The sequence below is a fragment of the Anser cygnoides genome, chromosome 14 (genome assembly GCF_040182565.1).
Source record: "Anser cygnoides isolate HZ-2024a breed goose chromosome 14, Taihu_goose_T2T_genome, whole genome shotgun sequence".
NCBI lineage: Eukaryota > Metazoa > Chordata > Aves > Anseriformes > Anatidae > Anser > Anser cygnoides.
Window position 1 is genome coordinate 2,667,687 of NC_089886.1, and position 22,858 is coordinate 2,690,544.

Genomic DNA, 22,858 nt, shown 5'->3' on the forward strand with positions numbered 1-22,858 from the left:
CCTCATGTGAAGTTAGGAAGGAAGGTTAACGTGCCAGCAGAGCACGAGGAGACTGCACCCGTCTGATTTTACTCCAGTCTTTCATAGCTCCAACACTACCCCTCCCGTTATACAAACCATTACTTTCACCTCCAATGGAACAGAACAAAACCAGACCTTAAATTTGCTTTCAGCTGGGCACAGACAGGAGTTTTGGCCAAATATCTGCATATAGACAACAGAAGCAAAGTATTGCAGTGCTGTTCCTTCAGTTTTCCTGTCTCTTTTTCCTCTAAATGCCAACATTTTATAGTATTTTTTCCCCTTTCTTATTCTTCACAAAAACACTTTCAGTACAGCATAATTTTCCAGGCAAATTGCACACTTGTCAGATCACCTGATTAAGAGCCCCGTATTCATTACTATAAAAACCAACATGCTCGCTGAATCATTAAAAAGCAGATTGGTCAGTAATAATAATCAGTTTTCTGCTAATAAATACAGCTTGGCATGCCTAATTCTGTGTCCTACTCAAATACCAACGATGAAGAATTTAACTTTTAAAAAGTACATTACTGCATGTAATATTAGTACATTGGTCTTCGTAAGGAGCATTACTACTGTCTTTAAAGGGCAGTCAGTTCATGTTTTAATTATTTCACTCGGAGAGTGCATTGATTTCTTGAAAAGCTTTTCATGCATAAAAGTAATTTGAATATTATATATGGTTAAACCCTCTCAATCAACTTGAATACAAAGAAAGACCAAAGATGTACTCGAATTCAAGAGCTAACATCAGAAATGCAAGCACGGTTAAACGAGCTCAGTGCCATTACCCATTACCCTACGTCCGTGTGCTAAACACCCGCAGGCACACACCTTCTGACCTCCTCTCCGCTGGCCAGGAGGAAACAGCTAAAATGGACGGAGTGTGGGTAGAAGAACCAGGCTGCAGACAAATATTATGTGGCAGAAGGATATATCTTTAGGACTTCATTAAAAAAAATGGAGAAATATTCACAGGGAGACTTTGGACAGCACCATATGGATCCTAAGCTGCAAAAACCACCTAAGGTCGCTGCTCTCAGCAGTGTGGGACTGGCTCTGTAACTTGCTACTCCTCCTGCACCAGCGTGCATAAGGAAAACGTTTAATGTCTGCTGTTGGTGCATGTCTAACCCTTGAATTTTGCTGTCTTGAAAATATGGGACCACTGTGATTTGCGACTTCAACAGTTTTTAAGAAACCCTTTTGTAACTTTAAAAATAGCAAAATCCAAAAAGATACTGAACTCGTGAGAGACAGAATTTAATCAGGGCACAAACACTGACAAAAATCCTCCTGCCATTAACCAACACAGCACAACTTTGTGTAGTTATGATGTTGAATAGGTTCCACAAACATTCATAAACAAGTCATATCAATGAATTAAGTTCCAACTGCATGATTAGTATGAAGCAGTGAATACGTAAGAATATTTGCATTGTGTAGCAAATCTCAGGTTAAAATTCAGTACATATTTAGACTGTTGTCAGCTTTTGGTTGCATCTTAAATAAGATCTAGGTTTGATTTTGTGACTGAATGAGAAATATCGGACATTATTACTTCTTTCTATTGTTTTTAACCTCTGTGGTTTACTTGGAAGATAATTTCAGCCCCTAGGCACAATCATACAAGGGAACCTCCAAGTTCCATAAAGATGTCTCCAATGAAAGAACTTTATCATCTTCTCTTGTCTTTCTGACAAACTTCTATTTAAACAACAACATTCACAAAGAAATCCTTATACAATAATTTCTGGCAGCACTCAAGAAGGGTCAAGAGAATTTCATGTTCTGGAAATAAATATCTACACACTGTTAGAAGTTCAACTGATCATACCTGGAGTTCAGGAGCGCTACCAACAATTATTCTGTAGAACCAGCGTGCTCAGTGAAAATCCCGTTGAAGAGGAAAAAGGTCAGGAAATCTGTCATTTTAGAAGGATGATCTTAGTGGTATGTAAAGGAGTTCTCAAAAATGTGCACTCGTGTCTTCTGAACAAGGCAACAGGATTATGATTATTGAAATGCTACCAATTTGTTATAATTGCTCATCATTGCTATAATGCAGACTATTTCTTCTAAATAAAAGTTCTCATTCTGATTTGAAAGATTTAAAGTGGTTTGCTCCCTTCATGTTATCATGAGCACTTAACTCACAGGCTAAAGAAATTTAAATTCAGAACAAAGAAAACAGAGTACATGGGCGAACACGGCTGAGTATACTAAAACATGGAGTCGCTGTGCTAGCTCTCAGAGAGATTGTTCAAAATAGTAATATGGAATTGTACATGGGCTTGTAAGCTAAGTAAAACACAGATAAAAAATTAAAACAAACAATGCCTCACTACAAACACACACCACTGAAAGCAAATCCTTTGATGAGAAATTAAACACTTGCAACAGTGATTTGTTGGTCCCAGCCCAATTCACTAGATATGAGAAAGTCCAGAGTTAAGAATATAAATTTCAAGAGTGCTTTTGGTTGCTGATAGGTGCTGCCTAATGGCAGGAAGTCATTTTCCTGCTCAGAAGAAGCTCCTGGTTTCCATGTGATTTAAAACGCCACCAGAAATAAAGGAATTATCAAGGCTTGGCCTTGATATACGAGCCTATTTAAATCCCTGGGGTGAGAAGCAGAGCTAAGGACTACTCTTCCAAAACAGCCTGAGCAGGATCATTAAGCAGTGCAGTAATAGCTTGGAATTGGTTCCTGCGGTACGAGGATGAAGCTGCAGTGGGTGTGCTGGAAAGAGCTGCGCGATTACAGACGGCTGACTGGAGAGGCTAAACAGGGCACGGGACACAGCAAACATCTCGGGCTGCTGAAAGGCTGCAGGTGGGGCTGAGCACGCACCGAACACTCCTTACTTGTTAAGGTCAGATGGAAGCTCAGATTCTTTACATGTACGGAAGGAATTTGGCTTCCCAAAGGTATCCTGTGGGGAGAAGTAGTCCTCCAATGGCTGATAGCCCGAAGTGGCATGCCAAAAGCTAGGGACAGTGGTCCCTAAGTGTTCTGTACCTCTGAAAAGGAGATCACCTGCACCTTTGGAAGTTTTTCCTTTTTTTTTTTTTTTTTTTTTTTTTAACCTGCATGGAAATTGTTCAATAGGTTTGGAAAAGTTAATACTATACGTAAAAAGTTCTTTGTCGTCTGGAAGAGCTGCTTGCTGCTGGGTGCTGGCGTGTACAGGAGCTGAGCAGGAACTGGGCAGTGGTGACTGGGAAAACGGTTCCAAGACAATCTGATCCCTAACTATTTCAACACAGTGTTTTGCCACTTATTTTGCCCAATTCTAGGGATTTCTGGTAGAATTTGCAGCATAAGCCACAGTAAACTCAGCTCTGTTCTACATCACCAGAAGTGTGGTGATTTCCTTTCAATGGTGTTTCCGCAGACTTGGCCCTGTGAGGTTGATTTGCCACTCACTGATTTCTCTCACTGTGCTGAAATCCAGGGCCCCTATCCTACAAACATAGGCATGGACCTGTTCTTTTATAATCTGCAAAGCCTTACTGAGGTAACGTGCCTGCTCAGGCAAAAAGAGGTGAGAATGTAGGTAGGGTTTTGCAGAGCCTAGCCTTGAATTCAAGCAAGCACACTGAACGTTTTGAGAGAAAAATCTGACAGGGGTAGGACAGCCACAGCTGGCCACCTGAATGCAATCACAGTTTGACAGATTGTTGCTTTCCCTGTGCCTGGTCTCAGAAGTGTCCTCATATTCTCCCTGCTCCCTCAGCAGATAGCTGAGCCCTTTTAATAAAAGCCTGATGAATGGCCAATAGTAAATATCGTGTTTCTGCTTTGCATTCTTGGCTCATTTGTGCTCCTACTGATAAAGCACACGGGAAATTGTCCAAGACCTTGTGAAAACTCTCCGCCCAGCCCCAGCAAAGACAACAGAGGACTCGGGATGGTGTTCAGCCATCCCCTCCATTTTGTCTCCTGATACACAAGACCCACCAAGTACTTCTAAGAGATCGCAGGATGCCTCCTCTGATAGGCCTTTCTCTTCTTGAACAATTACCACGTAATAAACTATTTTATTGGTTTTGCTTACATACTGTATTTCTGAAAACAAAACAATAAATGGCTGTAAAACCAATAAAATGTACCAGGCTAGTGTTTTATTACAAACAAGCCAATACCATACACTGCAGCATATTTTTCAGCTCAATGCACCAGGCTTCTTATTGTCCAGGTGAATGTTCCTGGCTGTAAATTGCAGCACTATAGCTCTTTTCCGGCGTACTCTAAAACTTCTTTAGGTTGATGTGCCTTAAAACACTCCTAGTCCTTGGGCAAATTTATGGGGAGGATAAAGCCCAGCGGTTTTATGCCAAAGCATTTTTAACTTTGCTAGCCACCCTGGAAGTGCACTCAGATGCTGCGCTGGGAGCGCAGACTGCATGGTTCAGCCGTCACCAGCCCTTCGCCAGCCCAGTCCTTGCAGACACAGCCCCGGGCTGCCCACAGCACGCTGGAGCGGGCGTCATTCGGGCATTGACCCAGCCAGGGGACTCTTTCCCAACTTTCAGTGATGGTTCCCAAAGCAGGAACCCTGCATGTCTCTGGCAATTATCACGCTGACAGCAGCTACGAATAAGACTAATATTGAATAAAAAAAACCTTCAGTAAGACTCTTGAGCATGGTTCCACTAACTTTTCCTGTTCATTTTCTTCACTCGTCTCTCATTGTCCCAGAAACTCAACAATTTAGCAAGAACCTATTAGAGCAGCTACCTGGCATACCCAGTTGGAGTGCATCTACCATGGCTCTGTATCGCACTGCAGAGCTACAACCATCCACATGAGCCAAGCTGTCAAAACCAACTTCTTCACAGGGGAGAGGTCAGCTACGGCTGGTGGTGAGCCTGACACTCATCCACGTTCAGTTCTGCCCTTGTGAGAGCCTGCAGCACAAACCAAAGTGCGAGCATACAGCTGAAGATGGGATTTCTTAAGATGCCTTTTTGTGAACTCAACGTCTGCATCTGTGAAATGACTACAATAATAACATGCACAGATGCAAAATATATATGTATCAATTACTGCAATTCCCATTCTTCACTACTGAATAAAGAGGTATTATTATTATTTTACACAGTATTAATACAGGTGTTATTTTTCCTGCAGCAGTCTCCAGTTCTCTGCAGCGCACATGAAGCGGCAGTAGATTACTGGAATACATTTGCCTGGTGGCTGTCGGAATAACTTCATGCCCAGGAGAAAGCAGTTTTCTTAACACACCTTCAATCTTGTCAGCAGCACTTTGAGCCAGCAAGACTTTGCTGTCAGTCTCCGACAAGTGCAGTAGGACAAGGAAAAGTTTAAAATAATCCTTTCCAGAACACTATGTCACAATTTATCATGTTATGACAAACATCAGTTGCTTTCCCTTGGCTGTTTCCTACAAAAGCTGATCATCTTTAAAGACGGCATTCTACATATTCTTTCCTCACAACTGTCACGTAAAATAACCAGCAACTAAACCCAACATTGACATCAGAAACCAAAAGTACTTCAGGATTGGAGGTGACGTCTGAGACCAGATCCTAATATGACTGAAATCAATATCATAATCCATGCAGGAGGCATATTTCTTCCTTTTGCACCCTGCCAAAAATCACTTCCCTACACATCGCTGCTGCTTTGCTTAGCACGTGGCCAACCTGACCCCTGAAGTCCTTGGTGTTCATTTCTTGCACCCACAGTCTCGAATAAATTCATGGGTAGACTCTAGGAAATGGGTCACACATTTATAGGAAGAAAGTTCTGTTAAGAGAAAATACCTCCTGGTATTAGATTTAGGCAATAAGTTTTATGCTCTTTTCTGAATCTTGCCTTTCATTTCGGCTTCCCGTTGCAAAAGGCTTAAGATCAAATAAAACTTGATCCTATTACACGGAAATCCATCATAGCCTTGCAAGTGATCTAAGGGGAGTGCAATTAGGAAGATAGAAATATGATAATGAAGTTGTTACATCACATCCTTCTAGTCTGATACTGTATGAACTTATCCTTGACATCTGTTTATATGCTTTGATGCATACATCAACGTAGGAAGATGTATATACTGCTTGCCTTGGCTGATAAAGCACCAATAGCTCTCCTGCCTTCATGCATGTTCCCATCCAGCCACCCTGTGAGTAACCTCTGCAAACACCACGCCAGCCAGAACATCCTGAAAGCCAACAAAGTTTTGGACAGAAATCCATTTCAGAACTAAACATCCTCCCTTGTTTATACCATTGCCTTAATCTGGAAAATCTGGGGCAGGCACCCCCTTGCACGAACTGCTGTGTCGGTGCGAGATGATGGCACCAACTCGCAGATGGGGCAGTCCCTGGCCATCTGAGGTCTCCACAGCTTGACACTGGGACCTTAGCAGAGAACTGGCACAGGTCTCAGGGCGTTCGTGACACTTGCTGGGAAAGCCCCATTTGACCACCTCCTGTGGCTGATGGAAACGCAGCCCCGCGGTGGGAAGATCCTCCCTGCACAGCTCTTTGCAAAACTTGAAGTGCACAGAGCTCTGCAAAGGAGCAGAGAAATCCTCAAGGGCAAAAGTGTCGCCAGAGTCAAAGTAAATCACAGGAGTGATAACTCCACCGGGAGAACAGCAGACATCAGTCATCAGTGTGCCTGCTTAATATCCCCTGTTTTGGAATATTTCTGCTGTCAGTCATTCTGCTCATCTGCTGGGCAGCCAGGAAGATGAGCAGAATTACTCTTGGCAGGGTAAAGCTACGGACCATTGGAAATAGTGTCTAACAAGAACACTTAACAAGCACCCAAGACTGATGATTCATCATTTTCCCCTCTTTTTATTGATACCTGGTTGAAGGTACCAGATTAACAGCCCTGGAATCTAAAATCCTTCATTCTTCTCAGAGGCACGGCACGCAGAGGGCAGATGTGCGCAGCGGCTGCAGCTTGCTGCTCTCCTCGCACTGACAAGAGACATACTGAGCATCCAGCCCCCTGGATGATGCGTCTTTTTTTCATCATTGGCTATAGCTACTGGAAAAGCTTTTCATAGGTGCAACAAATAGAACTAAACTTTTATTGCACGCTTATGAAATATGTAACGAGTATGTTATAAAGGGAGGTCATACCATGACTGCCTTTTTTAAGCAGGGGAAAATGAGGCGGGGAGCAATAAAAAGGCTTGTTCACTGTTTAAAATAAGTTGCAATGTCAGAAATAAACCCCAAATCTCCTGAGCTCAAGCCGTTGTGTTCAAGGCTAACTGCTTGGGTTAGTTCTTGATAAAAGTCTGGAAGGTTTTCCACTGTTACCTGCACCACAGCCGTATCTTCCTTCAATCTCCTAAAATGTTGACCCTAAAATCACCTTAGCTCATTGCTCTTTGCAAAGCAAAACTCTTCCAATGAAACTCTTCTTGAAACTCTTCCAATGTTACCTGTTTCAAAGCTACATGGAATAGCACATTCATGTCTTTAAATATGAAACTGCTCATAGCTTAGTCTTCTGCAGAGCCAGCTGATGTAGCATCCTGCCGTGACTCCAATGCTGCACTGATCCACGTGTCAGCTTTTGTCTCCCACATCACTGGTGTTCTCAATAAATCTCAATAAAATCCCAGCAACATCTGCTTGATCTTCCACTAAAATTTGATCTGCTGTAGTGGTTGAAAAATCTAGTCTTGATCCTAGGTTCACAAGTGACAAACTCTGCTTTAGTCCCATTAAATACAAACAAAAGCACTATATTTTTATCTACCTGCACTTCTTCCTAAAACGAAACAAAATAAAACCATATCAGACATATTCTACTCAAACGTTGGCCAAACCAAGTGGTTCCTGAACAAATTTCAGAGTGAAACAGCTGTGAAGTTTGGAGCGGTTAGTCTGAGTCCTGGAAATAAGTGCAGCGATTGCTTTTTTGATGAAACACAACAAGAAAACTGACATTTTTTCTTGGTCCATAGTCAAGCACACAACACAGCCGTGGCCCAGGCAACACTGCCTGTGCTCATTCAGAGCACCCCTCTGAGTGCTGCACAGTCCTGAGTTCAGAAGCTCAATGGCTGCAGACCGCCAGGTTGTAACACCCTGATAAGTATCTGCTACAAAAGGAGGAAAAAGCCCTACACGCTCCTGAATTAATATTGATTTCATGTCAATTGCTTTATATTCCCACTTACACAGGGTGAAGGTCATTGATGGAGAGGATACTTAGAAAGCAAAATTAAAACAAACTGTCATCCAGCAGCAGTGAAAATGAAAGTTTTCCTAACAAGCAATGATGATTTAGAAGACTGCAGTATCTCTAGTTCTCTATAGCGTGGTAGAAATATAACTCTGCTTCTCTTTCTTTCAGCAGCTCATAAATCTAGCAGGGGCTACACTTAACTTGAGATCAAACAATCAGCAGATACTGGTAAACACTGAAACATCTTCAAAGTTCATCATGAAAAAAATGGGGGTAAGAGTGGCTCTTCTTCCTGGCAAGAACCGATGTTTGAAGTATGATAGATCTCCAGATTAGGTGGCTCTCAATCTTCTTAGCCCTACTTATCTTACATCCTGTTATTAGTTGACAATTGCTCTCGGATTACTGCTTCTTCTCTCTTGCATAAACAACATCCAAGTGAGGCATAACCGAGGAGAGCACCAAACCCAGAGCACCAGAATTGCATTCAGCTATGCCTTTGTACACCCAAGTAAATGGATTTATCCGGTGGAGTCACTCTGCAATCTGCACTGAACAAACTGATTTCACAACATAGTACTCTGAGGTCTCTTTCCTTTATAGACATGCTCGTGTTCTCAGTCATCTCCTGGTCTTCCGTTCTTCTCATCCTATATTGCCCTCTTGTTTTTCTTTTTTTTTTCCTACCCTTCTATTTTCTCTTTGCTTTATCCCTGATTACCTTTACCCAGAGAGAGCGAGCACTGCCTGTCTTGGTGCAACTCAGATGTGATCTCCTGCCGTGGCTAGAGCTCAGATCAAAGGCACGTTTTACATCTCACTTCACCTTCTTTATTTTCAAATTCTCCAAGCACGTTCAGCTGCATTTAACTTCTGGTTCTTTTCTCTACACCTGAACTCATGATTTTCTCCTCCTCACTGCACTCTTGAGCTAATAGGAGAGTAATGAGAAGGCACTTAACTGCATTTGAGTTATACATCAGAATTTCCTAAGGAATAACCTAAAACAAGCCCAATATCCAAAATCAAAACTGGGACTCATCTGTCGAAGTCCCTTGGACTACTTGATCTCAGTTGCTGCTTTTTGAGCAGCAGTTCACACCATCAGAAATATGACTTCATGCGGAACACATACCAGAATACGGGTAAAGTGTCCGGTTAAATGAGTCACGGCATTTGAATGTGATTAACACAGTCCAACTCTGATAAAACGTTTGATGTTAAAATTCAGAGTACAGTATTGGAGGAGCCATCCTGTGTGTACAGAGGATAAAAGCACTTGAGATGCCTCAGTCAATCTTTTCGAGCGATAAGTCCCCTGACTTTTCCCAAGCTGGACTTAGAAATCAAATCTAAATTTCAATGTAGGCTGAAAGCCCAGGCCGCCACATAATGCAGACATGTCTTAATGCCGTATTAGAGCTGGAGGAAAGAGATGAGCTGGCTATCATGTTTGCAGCCTTCTCCTTTGCCCTCATTAATGTTTTATTAATATTTCATATTACATGAAAGCAAATTTTCCTTTGTGTCTGGCATTAAATGCTGATCAATATTAATGTTTGATTCATATCTCTGCGAAAGGGACAGCAAGAGAGTACAGGAGTGAAATCGGAGATATGATTTACATGAACTTCAATAAGGCTGTTAAAACAGCAAGGCTAGTGAAATAATCAATTGGACAAGGAATTGGCTAACAAATGAGGCCCGGGCTGTGACAGCAGCTGGTTAAAATTCAATTAGGGCTGTGGGAAGGAGGAACTGCGAGCTTGCATGAACTGTTTCACAGTCTGCAAACAGACTGCACAGTGAGGTAGGGAAACGTGCAGGTGACAAATAGGGCTGCACCCACAAGAAGGGGTCAGGAGACATTTGCCTGCTGCAGCAGCAGACAGGTTGCCTGCAGAGGAGGGACGAAGAAGAGGCATTGCAACGAAGGAAACATCTTGGTTATATGCGGTCTGGAGGGATTCAGGCTGTGACCAAAGGCCTAGAGGAAGACTTTTGCGTTGCAGGGCTGGGGAGGCTTAGGCAGAAAGACAAACCCCAGCTAGAGTTTTTGAGGGAATTAGCAGAAGAGAGCTTTGGACAGATGGAGGTCAAAGTGTAGCAGCTGGGGGGACACAAGACGTCCTCAAGTGCTAAGCTGGGGGCATGGCTGGAATAAGGTAGTGGGGTGCCGGGATCCAAGGACAGGCTCGAGGTCTGCTGCTGCCTTGTGAAAGTGAGCCCGCAGCAAGACTTGTAGGGTGAGGCAATGCACAGGCACACCAAGAGGTGGGACTGAGTCAAAGGGGACAGTCTGGAAAAGCAAAGGAAGTCTGTGCCCTGAGGGTGGGTGCAGACAGCTCAGGGGAGGGCGGACACCATGCAGCACCAGACAAAAAGTCTGACAAATAAATGAGAGAGAGGTCACGGAGGTGCCACGTTTTTAACTGCTTGATAAAAGAACTTGGATTTCCACACTGCAGAAGAAACATGGAGCAAAAACTTTCTGCCAGCCTCCAAAACAAGAACTGGACCTGGCTGGAGAGAGGAGACACCCAGGGAATTTATGCTCTGAAGTTACTCTCGGTGTGCTCCTTCGTTTCTGAATGGCAGTTACCAAAGGAAGAGCTGTTCGTGTAACTGATATTTCTGGTAAGCACCAATAGACTTCTCTAACTGTTGCCAAAACCAGGGGTTACAAAAGCCCTCCTGCTTAAGGTCAGCATATTCTGTACAGCAAATTGGAAAACAAGAGGGAGAGCTAACATGCTCGTGCAATGATTTATTGGTCTGATGCTATGCCTACAGCGTTTTGCAGACAGCCTGGGCAGTTCCCTGGGTCACGCTGATGCCTTAATGCCTTTCCTGCCCTGCCATATCCACGTTCAGTCCCCAAGACCCCCCTGGAGGCCCATTTAAGACAATGGGCACAGCAGGATTAAAAGGTTTCTAAGCTGGTGGCTCTACCCCGGTGATAACAGATTGGCACTAACTGACAAATGATTAGAGCTAAACTGTCATGCAAAATGCAAATATGCCTTAGCAGAAATGGAAAATTAACATAAAATCTTTAGGACTGCAGGAAACTTCAAAGCTAATTTGTGTGTTCACCTAAAACTCCAGTCTTCCTGTTAGCAGTGTCACAGCGCTCCGTTAGATATCCTTCTAATTAGAGCAGCGTAGATGGGTGCACACCACAGACTATAGCTCAGATAACAAAATTATACAGGTTAGGAAGCTGTTGCCTAATTCATCCTTGGCAACTTTCATTTAGACTCTTCCATTCCTGGACCTCTCCCGTACCAGTAGAAGACTTATCTACTCCATACCAGGTTATTTTCTGCGTATTTAAGAGTTAGAGCCAATGGCTACGATCATTTCTGCTGTGTGACTATAACTGCAGCTCCACTATTCTCACTTTCAGGTATTAAAGTTCAAGAGTAAAGCATTTTATTCTTCACGTAGACATTAACACATGCATTAGTAGAACTTAAATCCTAAAATCAGTGGAAAAAGGTTACAGTATTTTAGCTGCTTTCTTCTCAAGACTTCAATGTAGCGAACCACTTCACTTTCAAGGTAAGATTTGTGAGTCATTTCAGAATAATTTAAAGCTGGGGCAAATACAACCTCTCCTGTGCAGACGAAGAAAACTCCCTTGTTGCAGAGTAACATTCTTTTCTCATTCTGGGAAGGGTTGAAGAAAACACATCAAGGAAGAGATTCTTAGGAGAGAAATTCTGGGATCATTCTTGGTATGCCACATTTCAGCAATTAGAAAAAAAAGAAGTGAGACTTCAACATTTAGTGACCGTTAGTGAAAGCTATCACTCACGCAGCACATAGTAGTAGTGCACTACTCAATCCTTAGCACTTCGGTAAATGTTGGTCTATCCAAAGGATGCATTTTCTTAAGTAAATACTTTGGCAAATTTGCTCTTCGGAGACACGGCTATTCAGGAGTACTTCCTAAAGTTATGGAAATCACTGCTCGGTTGACTGGAACCGATCTAGTTCATCCAAGCTGAGATCCAGCCCCAAATCTCCAGACCAGTAAAATGGAGTCTGTCCTGTTTGTCATGGTGGGTCTTCCCCAGCAAAGAAGAGCTTCGTAAATGACCGCAGAGGAATGCCATTCAAGTGAGGTCCTTGCTGTTCTTTAAAACCCAGACTCTCGTAAGAATTTTCTGAACCACTGGCTTAGGCAACTAGCAGTTGCCACTAATACTCCTCCTGGTATCCCCTAGGAAAAGCAGTGGCCACCAAACCACAGAGCCATCCCAGCAGCTTCCCTGGCAGAGAAGCCCAGCCCAGGGCAATCCCAGCCCTGCGGTGAGCGAGGCCAGTTTTGGCCATCACGATTCCCCAGGCACCAACGGGGGGATCGAGCAGCGTTTATCTGCACCTACATTTACACTGATTTCCAATATCCTTACTGGCGATTTTATGGCCCTCTGTATCCTCTTTGTGCTGCCTTACTGTCCTAGAGCTCCAAACACCTTCAAACAGAAGCAGCTCACCCCCAAAAGAGTTAGCCCTCTGCTAGCAGGCTCCCAACTGACCGCTAATAGCACCAAAGGCTCCGAATCTGCATTTTCAATTCCTTACATACCTCAGTCATTTCAGCTCATCACATAATCCTCTCTGCTCATTACATCTGCTGCGCGCGAGGAAAAAAATCACATAAAATTGCTGCCTTATAATCAGCCAAGAGAGCTGTGAAACAGACAAGCTGGAGTTACAGAGAGCATTGTCAGAGCTTTATATTCAAACTAGGAAGTAGTAAAATATTATACAAGTTGTTTGCTTGCAGTTCGTGTCAAAGCAAGAGGGCCCAGGCTAACCTTTGGAGAGGCGAAAAGAGAGAATAAATAGATCATCAGCTCCTGCAGAAAATGTCCTGCCAGTGATCGGGGATTTATGAATTCACACAGAGGCACATCTCCACACAGGGCTGAATTGTCTAGCCATTGTAAAGATAAATATTGCAGATAGGTGAATAATTCACTCATACAAATGTTCACTGAAAACAAATTAACTAGCTTGTGTGTACAGGGGATGTGAAATTGTAACGGTTATTTCACAGAACGTTTGAGAAGACAATCTCTAATATTCATCCAGCCTACCTCAGCAAGCGGCTAAGCTACCAAAATCTCCAAAAACCGGTTTTGGAGACTCATCCGATGTTAAGTTCCAGGTACCAAAAGGGATGTTAATTTGATCATCGCTGTGCACACGCAGAAGCCTGCAGCTATGACAGCTGGCGCTGATCTTTCCAGGAGAAAACACGCGGCTGTATTTCAGACTGAAATGTCAATACCAACACCTCCTTAAAGTCAGGTTGGAACAGAGGGGATTTTAAAACACAGACTGGGGGGGGCAGGGGGGAAGGTCTCAGCTTGCCAAAAGTTGCTCACACTGTGTGCCCACCACCAAGGGGAAGATGCTTCCCTCACACTGCAGGCATTTATCACCAGCCAGATTAAGTCTATAAAAAGGGGATTACGGGCAGTCCATTTGCAGCACAACACAGACATAAAACTGTAATAAGTTACTGAGATAATGAGGCAGCAGGCCATAAAAGCTCCTGCCTACAAAGAGAAGTCCCTGTTTCCAGAACCAACAACCTGTTTTAAAGCACACCTTCCCTGCGAGCACTGGGAGCAGCTCTTCGTAACCACTCTCACCGTTCGCTCTGGTCCAGTCAAGAAGGATCCCCAAAGGTTGGCAGCTAAAACTATGACCGTTCTCTATGCTGTCTGGATGGTTTTCCTCTGAAATCCTATTGCATTCCCCACTGCAAACCCAGCTCAGGACTTGGAGGGCAAACACCTCTCTCAAAACTCAACTCAACCAACCAAACTGTTGTTTGGAGACTGTTGATTTTACTAATGACCTGAAGGGGACGCAGACCTCTGCAAATCTGTAGATACTATTTTGTACCTCTTAACTCAGCTTGAAAAAGCAGCAAAACACTTAGGTGAAGGAGAGCCTTGCCCAACGAATGTTTGTTCCTGAAGTTTGTCTACTATAAATAATACTTTAGCACAACGTTGCTTATAATATTCTGCATAACACAGCACAAATTCAATCAAAAGTAAATGGTTTGTGATAAAAATCACACAAGGTGTGTAAGAAATCCCCCTCCACAACGGAGTTGCATCCTTCTTACCTTGACCAATATCCGCAGCTCCCCACTGGCCGGGCTGTACTGGAAACGTCCTGCTTTATTTTTCCAGCCTCCTTTGCTCTTTGACTTCGCCTTCGCCCTGATTCAAAAAGGAAAGCTCTTAATCAAACTTAGCATTCACAAAAGGAGCATTTCCAAGACAGACCTGTGTAAACACACAGTATCTCAATTACCCTCCAATAGCTGTAACATTTTTTGTTTGAAATGTTGCTCTCCCATGGCCTCCACCGTCCTATTCATCACAGTGACCCTTCGAAGGCTTGCACTGTGCTAATAACAGGAGAGGCATTTCTGGAGCACAGCGGAGCTGCCCATGATATACGCCAAATGCCGAACGAAAATATTTTATTTTTACACCAGCCAATATATGAGATGCAACTACAGGGATTTAAATACGATACTCAGGCTCATTAGCAAAGCAAGCATAGATAACAAGGATTTACTGAACGTTACTGTCTGACTTGGCCAGCTTTCCCAAAGGCATCATTAAGATGGTAAGCGAGTATTTTGTCTGTATATTTGGGGGAATTAAGTCTGCACTCATGAGTTCCTGCGACTTAAGCAAAAAAACCAACCCTCCTATATTTGACTTTTGCATGTTGAAAGCTCAGAGAGGTACAACTGTAGCAATTGCATGCGAAGGACTCTTTAAAACAACTTGGCCTGCCAGGTGCTTGGTGTGTTGCAGTCAGCTCTGGCACGGATGAGTCCTGCAGCCTGCCCGCGGCGCTGTCCCCAGCCAGCATCTGCCAAGCTTTGGGCTTTAGCTCGCTCTGAAAACCAGCTGCAGTCACAAATGCATGCCCGGTAAGGAGGTCTGCTTAGTTTCCTTGCAAATATATATACTTATATATATATATACACATATATATTCGTATATAAAAACCAACACATGTCAACACACGCTATATGCTGACTGTCACCACGTTGCTCTGCTGCTAATTTTGTTGTGTGTTGATTCCCACCTTGCACTTATTTTTACACAAAAATAATCCCTGGAAGTTGCATCACGTGAATTTTGACAGCTAACTGGTGAGATATAAGATTACCTTAGGGTACAATTTATTTATTTATTTATTTTTCCAGCACATAAGCCCAGATCCTCTCCATCACTCTAAGCCCACATTCAGAGAGCTTTGCAAGGTCCTTTTGGACATTTTCCTCTTGATCCTTCTTTTTTACCCCTATTAGTATAATTTCCAAGTGATAGGGCACAGACCACAAAAGTCACTTGTGATAATTCATTAATGGGTCTGCAACAAATGAAAGGTCCAAATTTATTTATTTTTTCCCCAAGTCCTGGACTGGCAATGAGGCTTTTATATGCTTGAACTGCAATACGCTTCTCATTGCCTTTAATCTCCATTTGCAGGTCGGTTCAGGAAAGGTTGGTATTAGAGAAATGTTCAGCTTAATTCATAAATGTTTGTGAATTGCTGTCAAAATACAGTGCTGTATGTTTAGTGAGGGTGACTTGAATATTATTGTGGCTTCAAATAATACATAAATAACAATGAGACCAAGTGCCATCCAATAACGATCATTGTGGGCTCTACTGCATCTACTTAGAGCTAATTTTTGCCCTTTGATTATGTTACAGAGCTTTGTTTGCCTGCGTATAAGTAAAACATGATCCACCTCAGCTCTATATATCAACTCCAGGGTGCCTAATATTAACAGGTTTTCAAGTTTTTAAGGTCAACATCAAGTCCTTTTGGACACAGGAGTTCAATTCATGGCACAGGCAGTGAGGTTTGCATGGAGAGCCACAATCTTTTATTAACCCAGTGAATGTAGCTGAAGAACAAAAAGCTTTCAGGCACACGAGCTCTTCTTTAGCTCAGAAACTTTGCATTGTGAAGAGCCATTCAGCCTCACTACAGCTGCATCACCACTGCATTTGTACGGCGGTAAACCTTTAGCAGAAACCATTTTATTTTTGAAAAGTGGCCATTTTCCCCCAGAATTGCATTAAACAGAGCAGATTTCTTTATCACTCTGTTAGGTCAGCGAGGGCACATCTTCGCAGCACCATGGAGGACACTACAGAGACATTGGAAATAGCATTGACCCAAGGTGGTACAGAGAGCTCGGGACTGTGCAAATACCAGCATGGGTCCCAAATTACATGCCTGTATTGGTTCACTGGTATAATCAGCTTTTTATGTGGTTCTCCTGCTCCCGGTTTTAAAATGACCTTGTCCTTTTGGAAGGACAGACATGCCCTAAATTTGATAGCCGGTGAGAATGGTGCAGTATCAGTAAGCTTTGCTCGACGCTGGGACAGATGCGGAGGGCTTGTCCATCCCTGCTCTGCATTGTAGCCCTAGCTGTAGGACTAAAAATTGTTGCCCTCCTAGAACACACATCTTCACATTTTTTGGGGTTTCTTTCCTCACTATAAACATTTGAAGATGCACCTAGCCAGTTGTTTATTGGTTAAAGGGATAACCAAAAACACGCACTCCTTATAATTCCCATTTCAAACCAAACTGATCTTCTGTTACAGCCAGTTGGGGAAAAATCAGTTTTCTGCTTAATCAAGCCTTCCCATCAATCAGGTTAATAGGAGGGTTAGCACATCTCCTAATTATAACTACTAACATTTGTAGGCTTCCTATTGATGAAAGCTCATCCCACCCCATCACGTTAAATCACCTCTGGGCTGTCTGACGAGTGAAGCAATGTTAGCGCTGTGCACAGGGCTCCTGGTCCTCAGGCTGGTACCCGATAGATGTAATGCTTATAGGTGAAGAGGCAGTGCCCCCAGGTGTGTCACTCCCACACAGGGCTCTTTCCTCACTTCATTTAATAACCTGACGCTGGAGCCAGGGCAGCCCCCTGTCAGGCTTTTCCAGCCTCGGGCTACAGCGATGAGCTCACAGCGAGAGCAGGGGAGAGAGGTCAGGCTGCAAAGGAAGAGCACACACTAGCTTCGAGGCCAACAAGGAAATACCACAGAGCCCTAGGTCTCTAGTCTATAAACAAAAAACCTGGTACCACAAGTACTGAAAAGTGATGTGATTAATCGCAGTCATTCAGCTCCAACTGAACACTCAGGTGTATAAAAAAACATAACATGGTCGTAAGCCCTCATAGACTGTACAAGCATGGGCAAATATACCCTAGCAGATTCCCAGTGCGAATATATAATGCTCTCCGGGGGGAAGAAATACAATTATTTCGCTTCTCAGATTTATTTCAGCATTTGCTTAACCTAATAGACAAGTGGCACGGCCATCCCTTTGTATGTACTGCTGCGCTGCCCTGTGTTCTCAAAGTGTCCATCTGATAAATTCGGTTGTCAGTTATTTTCAGAGTTGGCAATAATTTTCCAACAAACTGCATAATCACCGCATATGCCTTTTAGGTGCATATTCTAGTGCCTTTCTATAGGATTCGCCCACTTCTCTCTCATTAATACAAACCGAGCTATGTGATTAAAATTAATGTTTCAGTTCCAAACTGTCCCCTATCCATTAATCTCATAATAGTCAAGAGTGTCTTGAAGAATACCTATGCTGCAGATCTTGAGTTGAGTTTTTAAAAGTACTATTAATAGCATATACTTATCAAAAAGTAACTAGCTGGCACTTACACTTGCACCTTCTTAAAGTTTAATAACTTCAATAATGTTGTTTCAATTTAGCTTTCAAAGCATTGGAGGAGCCTCCCTTCTTTGAGCCCTTGCCTGAGGCATCGCACCAGGGAGGAGTTGGCCAAGACGGCGAATGCCATCAACAACAAAGACACACAAACAGCTGAACAGGACGCTCCCTGCTCCCATAAGGTCCTCAAACTTGGATTAGTTTCACAAAGCAGGTGCAATTTCTCGGCAAAGACCATACCTCGCTATAGCAACTGGCTCATACTGAACGTCCTCCAAAGACAGGCACGGTTCTCGTGTTGCGGGGCCCTGGATCCAGCCACAGACCCTAAGCAAAATGAACCCCTTGTCTATACCAGCAAGGCACCAAGCCAGGGGGTGCCAGGTGGGCAAACCAGCTGCTCTGGCAGCTACCAAAAGCAGGCAGGCAGGGCCGGCTATTTCTGCTATTTGGGTTCAGGTGCTGGAGGTCTCAGCTGAGACATTGCCAAGCACTGGGAGGCGCCCAGGCAAATAAGACTTGGTGACGGCCCCACGGGTGCTTCCGTGCTTTATTTCTAAACATAGCTTGCAGGAAGGTGGAATTTAAATAACTGCTTAGCATTGACCTAACTGTACTTCCTCAGGAGTCAATTTATTTTCATTACCTAGACCAGTGACACCAATGCTGAGTCCTTTGAAATAGCCCAGTCCAGGTGTTTAGAGAAGCCAGAGCAGGCTTTAAAGTGAGTATTTACACAACCAATTAAATTTCTTCTGCCAAACCTGACTCCTGAAAGTCTAATAAATATTACGGTCAGGGTCTAATCACTGCAGCCTGCCTCTGTCCTCCTGCAGGCTACGGAAGGCTCAGTCGAGGCTGATAAAGGCATGTGATTGTGGGAAGGATGCAATAACTCTCACTTTTTTTTTTGAGATATAATTACATGAGACAAAATTTGTTCATGGCATCTGTGGGCATATTCTTGAAACAAATAATAGATCACAAAACACAGTATGAGTGCTTGAGCTACCTGCAAATAGGAGGGGAAAAAGCCAGTATCCAAAACAAACCATCTGGAAGGCTCCATCTAGCTAGGTTATTTTCCTCAGTATCTCCCTACATCAAATGCCCATTCCTCACATTCACCCGCTGGCGATACTCACACTGAAAGAAGGACCTTTCATTCCCGAGATCCCCTCTTGCTTATTCCTCAATTCAAGTCAGCCCAATTTGCTTCAGAAGTTGTTCTGTTGTATCACGTGGAATGATCATTTCAGGAGCAGATGGAGCAGGGAGCTGGAAATAAGCAGGAAGATCAGATAAACTCTTAAGAAACAAAGATTGTTTTCATGCAAATTCCCTTTAATAAGAAAGGTGGAGAAGAGATCTGAACAGAAACTACTGTGCATGAAGAGCTGCTCAGAACATAATTGCTTCTAGATATAATACTTCTGAGTCTTTTCTAGCAACTATAAACATTTCCTTAAACATCCCCCCCTTCTTTCAGAGTATTTTCCACTGACTTTAATAAAGTGCTGTGTAACCGTCTGAGTTTGGGAAGCATTTGCACAACAAACAGAAGTCACTGGGAGGGAAAAAAAAAAAGTTGTTCATTGCTGGCAGGTGTTTCTAGGCAGCTTTTACAGAGTTTAATTTGGTAGTTTTCCAAGCTGACTCACATTCATGTGTAATACAGATATCTCTGATGCTGTTCTTAGCGGTGTACACATACAAATGAGCATGTGTAAGGGGGAGTGTGGAACCTCAATACTGCATTTTGCTTCTCAGAAGAGAAAAGCTTTTGAATTAGTGAAAGGAAGTCACATTTGTATTAAACATCTGAGGCTGCTCCATTTTTCTGTTTTTTCAGACATACCAAAATAATAAACTGAAACATTAATTGGGAGGGGGCTGGAAATCACCGTATACCTTTTGGTCTTGGGAAGCTAAGAACTAAATTACTGTAATTGGCAGTTTATTAACAGGAAAATTATGCTAAACAGCTTCATGTTGCTGTCAGGAATTATATTCAGTAAGCTATGAAGATGGGGCCCTTGGTGTAACATTTGCATTTTCTCATTTAGAAAGAACAATGCTAATAGATGAGTGAAGCATGTACAAATTATATACCAAAGAACATTTGCATAGCTGTAAAAAGGCTATCTTGATACCAGAGTGATTACGCCTGTTATTCATTAAGATACAGTATAGACTAAGGGGGAAGGGGAAGTAGGGAACACATTAACTTTCTTTAGAGGCATATATAAAATGAACCCCAGTCCAAACCACTTGAATTTCAAGCAGATATAGACTATAATAGGTTCTGATTATATTGTGTTTATTAGGCAGTACTAGTATCAGGGTTTTTTCCCGTCTTGGATAAGGTCTGAAGATGGGATGATGACAACCACTGCTGTTACTCACATCTTTATTTCAGCTGCCACCTCTCTGCACTATTTGCCTCTTCAGAAGCCCTTTTTGCATGCTTTTCTCTATTAGCAGTTTCCACTACCTGTCCTGTCACCTTAGCAGCTGACATTTCCTAAAGGACAATGACTTTAAACATCACCAATACCTATAAGCTGGAAGGAGGACAACAGCAAAGCAGGAGAAAACTGGGTCATTTGAATGCCCTGATGAAAACCAACAGGGACAGCGCACTAAGTGACATGGGCTGCCTCTGTGAAACCAGGACACGGTGTCCTGCTCTCCACTTGTACATAGCCGCCTTCTCTACCAGGAAGCTCTGAAGCGCAGAGGGTTCAAATAAGTTATTCAGTAACTCCAAAATTTGACCGAGGAGAAATTATGTGGCTGAAATGAAATGTCATTAAGATTTGAAAAATCCTGTGTAAAACGGCTTTTGCAGAATCACTCATTCTGTTTCTCAACCTGAGAGCAAGGCCCATATGAAAATGCCTGTAAATCACTGCTATTTATTTATGAAGATGACTTAGGAGAAATTTAGTTAAGGCCATGTGGCTTTGAAGGGGAGGACAGGTAAAGCCTGAGAGCAGGAGGAGCTGCAGCAGCAGGGCTGTCAGGCTGCCACTGGGCTGTAGGCCCGGATCCTCATCTAACCTCCTTTTGAACACTAGGAAGATGCCGCTTCCCAGAACGTTCCCGCTGTGCCTCAGCGTAGGATATTTCATATGTTTTTACAACAGAAGCAGCGTTACCAGAACATAAGTAACTTTTGGAGGCCGGTTGCTAGCTGGGGCACCTTTCAAAGCATTTCAGTGCTCTGCTAGGTTTTCAGCTCTGGAACCGGCACCGGCGCGAGGCAGAGGCCGGCCTTGCTCTGAGGCTGCTGCAGAGTGCCTGTGCAGCAGAACTGGAGCAGAGTGAATTATTTACAACGAATAAGGCACTTGACAAATTCGGCCTCATTCTTTGCTGGCAGAATACCTTCCAGCAGACCACCTTTTTGTCCAAAATAAGTCATTATTCAATTAGCTGTTACAACTCTGCCTCAGCCCCTCTGCTCCTCCCTGCTCCGCTCAGGCCGGGTGGTGTTAGTCCGCCTTCACACAACGCTCACGGTGTGTGCCACGGCTCCTTCCCCTGCACGAATCAGCGTGCATTATCCTGCACGCAGCCACTTACAAATAATGATGCAGGGCTCACTTTTCCCACATAGTCAGTTCAGAATCCGATACCAACATCTTAATTAGGCCCGACCCCTGGAGTATTTGACTTAACATTGTTTGCCAGCTCCAAAGTATGGTTACATCCACAGTGAAAATAACTATCCTCCCAGCAGCTGTAGTCTCTGTATTTGACTAATTTCAATGTTGTTCTCTTATAAGGTAGCCAGTGTAGATTGGGATCCTCCTGCAGCTCCAGGTCCCTGACCACAGCTCCCTGCCTGCCCCCTGCTTGCATCTCTACCTCAGGTACACCTACATCAGGGCCAAAGCTGTGCTTACACTCACTTAAGATAACCTAATTAGTTAAATTAGGCTGAAAGCCACTGCATGCAGCTCACTCTGGATAAGCCACCTAATTATATTCCCAGCAGACTTTCTAGGGAAGCTTTCCCAGTCTGTGCTGAGCTCCCTGCGCTCACTACCAAATATATTACAGCTGGGATGGATCCATCTGCATGGGCTTCAGTCAAACCTTTATCTCTAGGAAAGACACCAAAAGCAAAAGCAGGGGAACAGTCAAGATCATAGGCCGAGTGTGGACCACATAAACCATCACTAAATTTAGACATGAAACGCTTCATCAGGGGGCGACAGATCTGGTTTGTGAACAGGACAGTATCACTGAGCGGCAGGCAGAGGCTGCTCCCTGAAGCATAGTGCAATTTTACTCCAAAGAAAGCATCACATACATTACGCAAATAATTTACTGTGTTGTTTTTTTTGTTGTTGTTGGTGGTGGTTTTTTTGAAATACTGCGTGACAGGAAGAATGAAACACATGTCAGATGTTAGGCATTGACACTTAAAGCACTGCTGGAAGGAATGCAGATAATACAGCAAGTAAAGTGATATAGAAGAAGAGCAGACTAGCATCGGTATTTTCTAGTTAAAGCTTTTGAAGCAGTTTGTTTTATTTTAAAGACCTAAATCCAACCTATAACTATATAATGTAGTACCATTACTTCTGAAGCTAAAACCATTATTTGTCACAAGCACATTTAAAAAAAAAAAAAAAAAAAAAACAAGCTTAGCATTCAAACAACTTTAGATTGCTTTGGTAAAATGAGCGTTCATACCAAAGCAGAGATGCTGGAAGTAATTGGTTTTCCCTTCTCTGGATGATCACAGTGGTCAGGAACTGGGTCCCAGCCCATGTGCTCCCCACCTGAGGGAAGGATCGACTCATTCTGCTGTTTCGTCTCACCCTGAAGCTTATCTTCTTCCCCCAAATTCCTCCATAT

General features: G+C 43.2%; 1 long non-coding RNA gene across 2 annotated transcripts in view; it reads right to left on the reverse strand.

Moving 5' to 3' along the window:
• LOC106032762 (uncharacterized) overlaps window positions 1-22,858 on the reverse strand; it is a 61,725-nt gene that overhangs the window by 7,997 nt on the left and 30,870 nt on the right. For both annotated transcript variants that reach the window (XR_010824815.1, XR_010824816.1), the window contains exons 4-5: window positions 19,132-19,264; window positions 14,361-14,457 (exon numbers count right to left, since the gene is read on the reverse strand). This is a non-coding gene — a long non-coding RNA (uncharacterized lncRNA). The remainder of the gene's footprint in view (window positions 1-14,360; window positions 14,458-19,131; window positions 19,265-22,858) is intronic.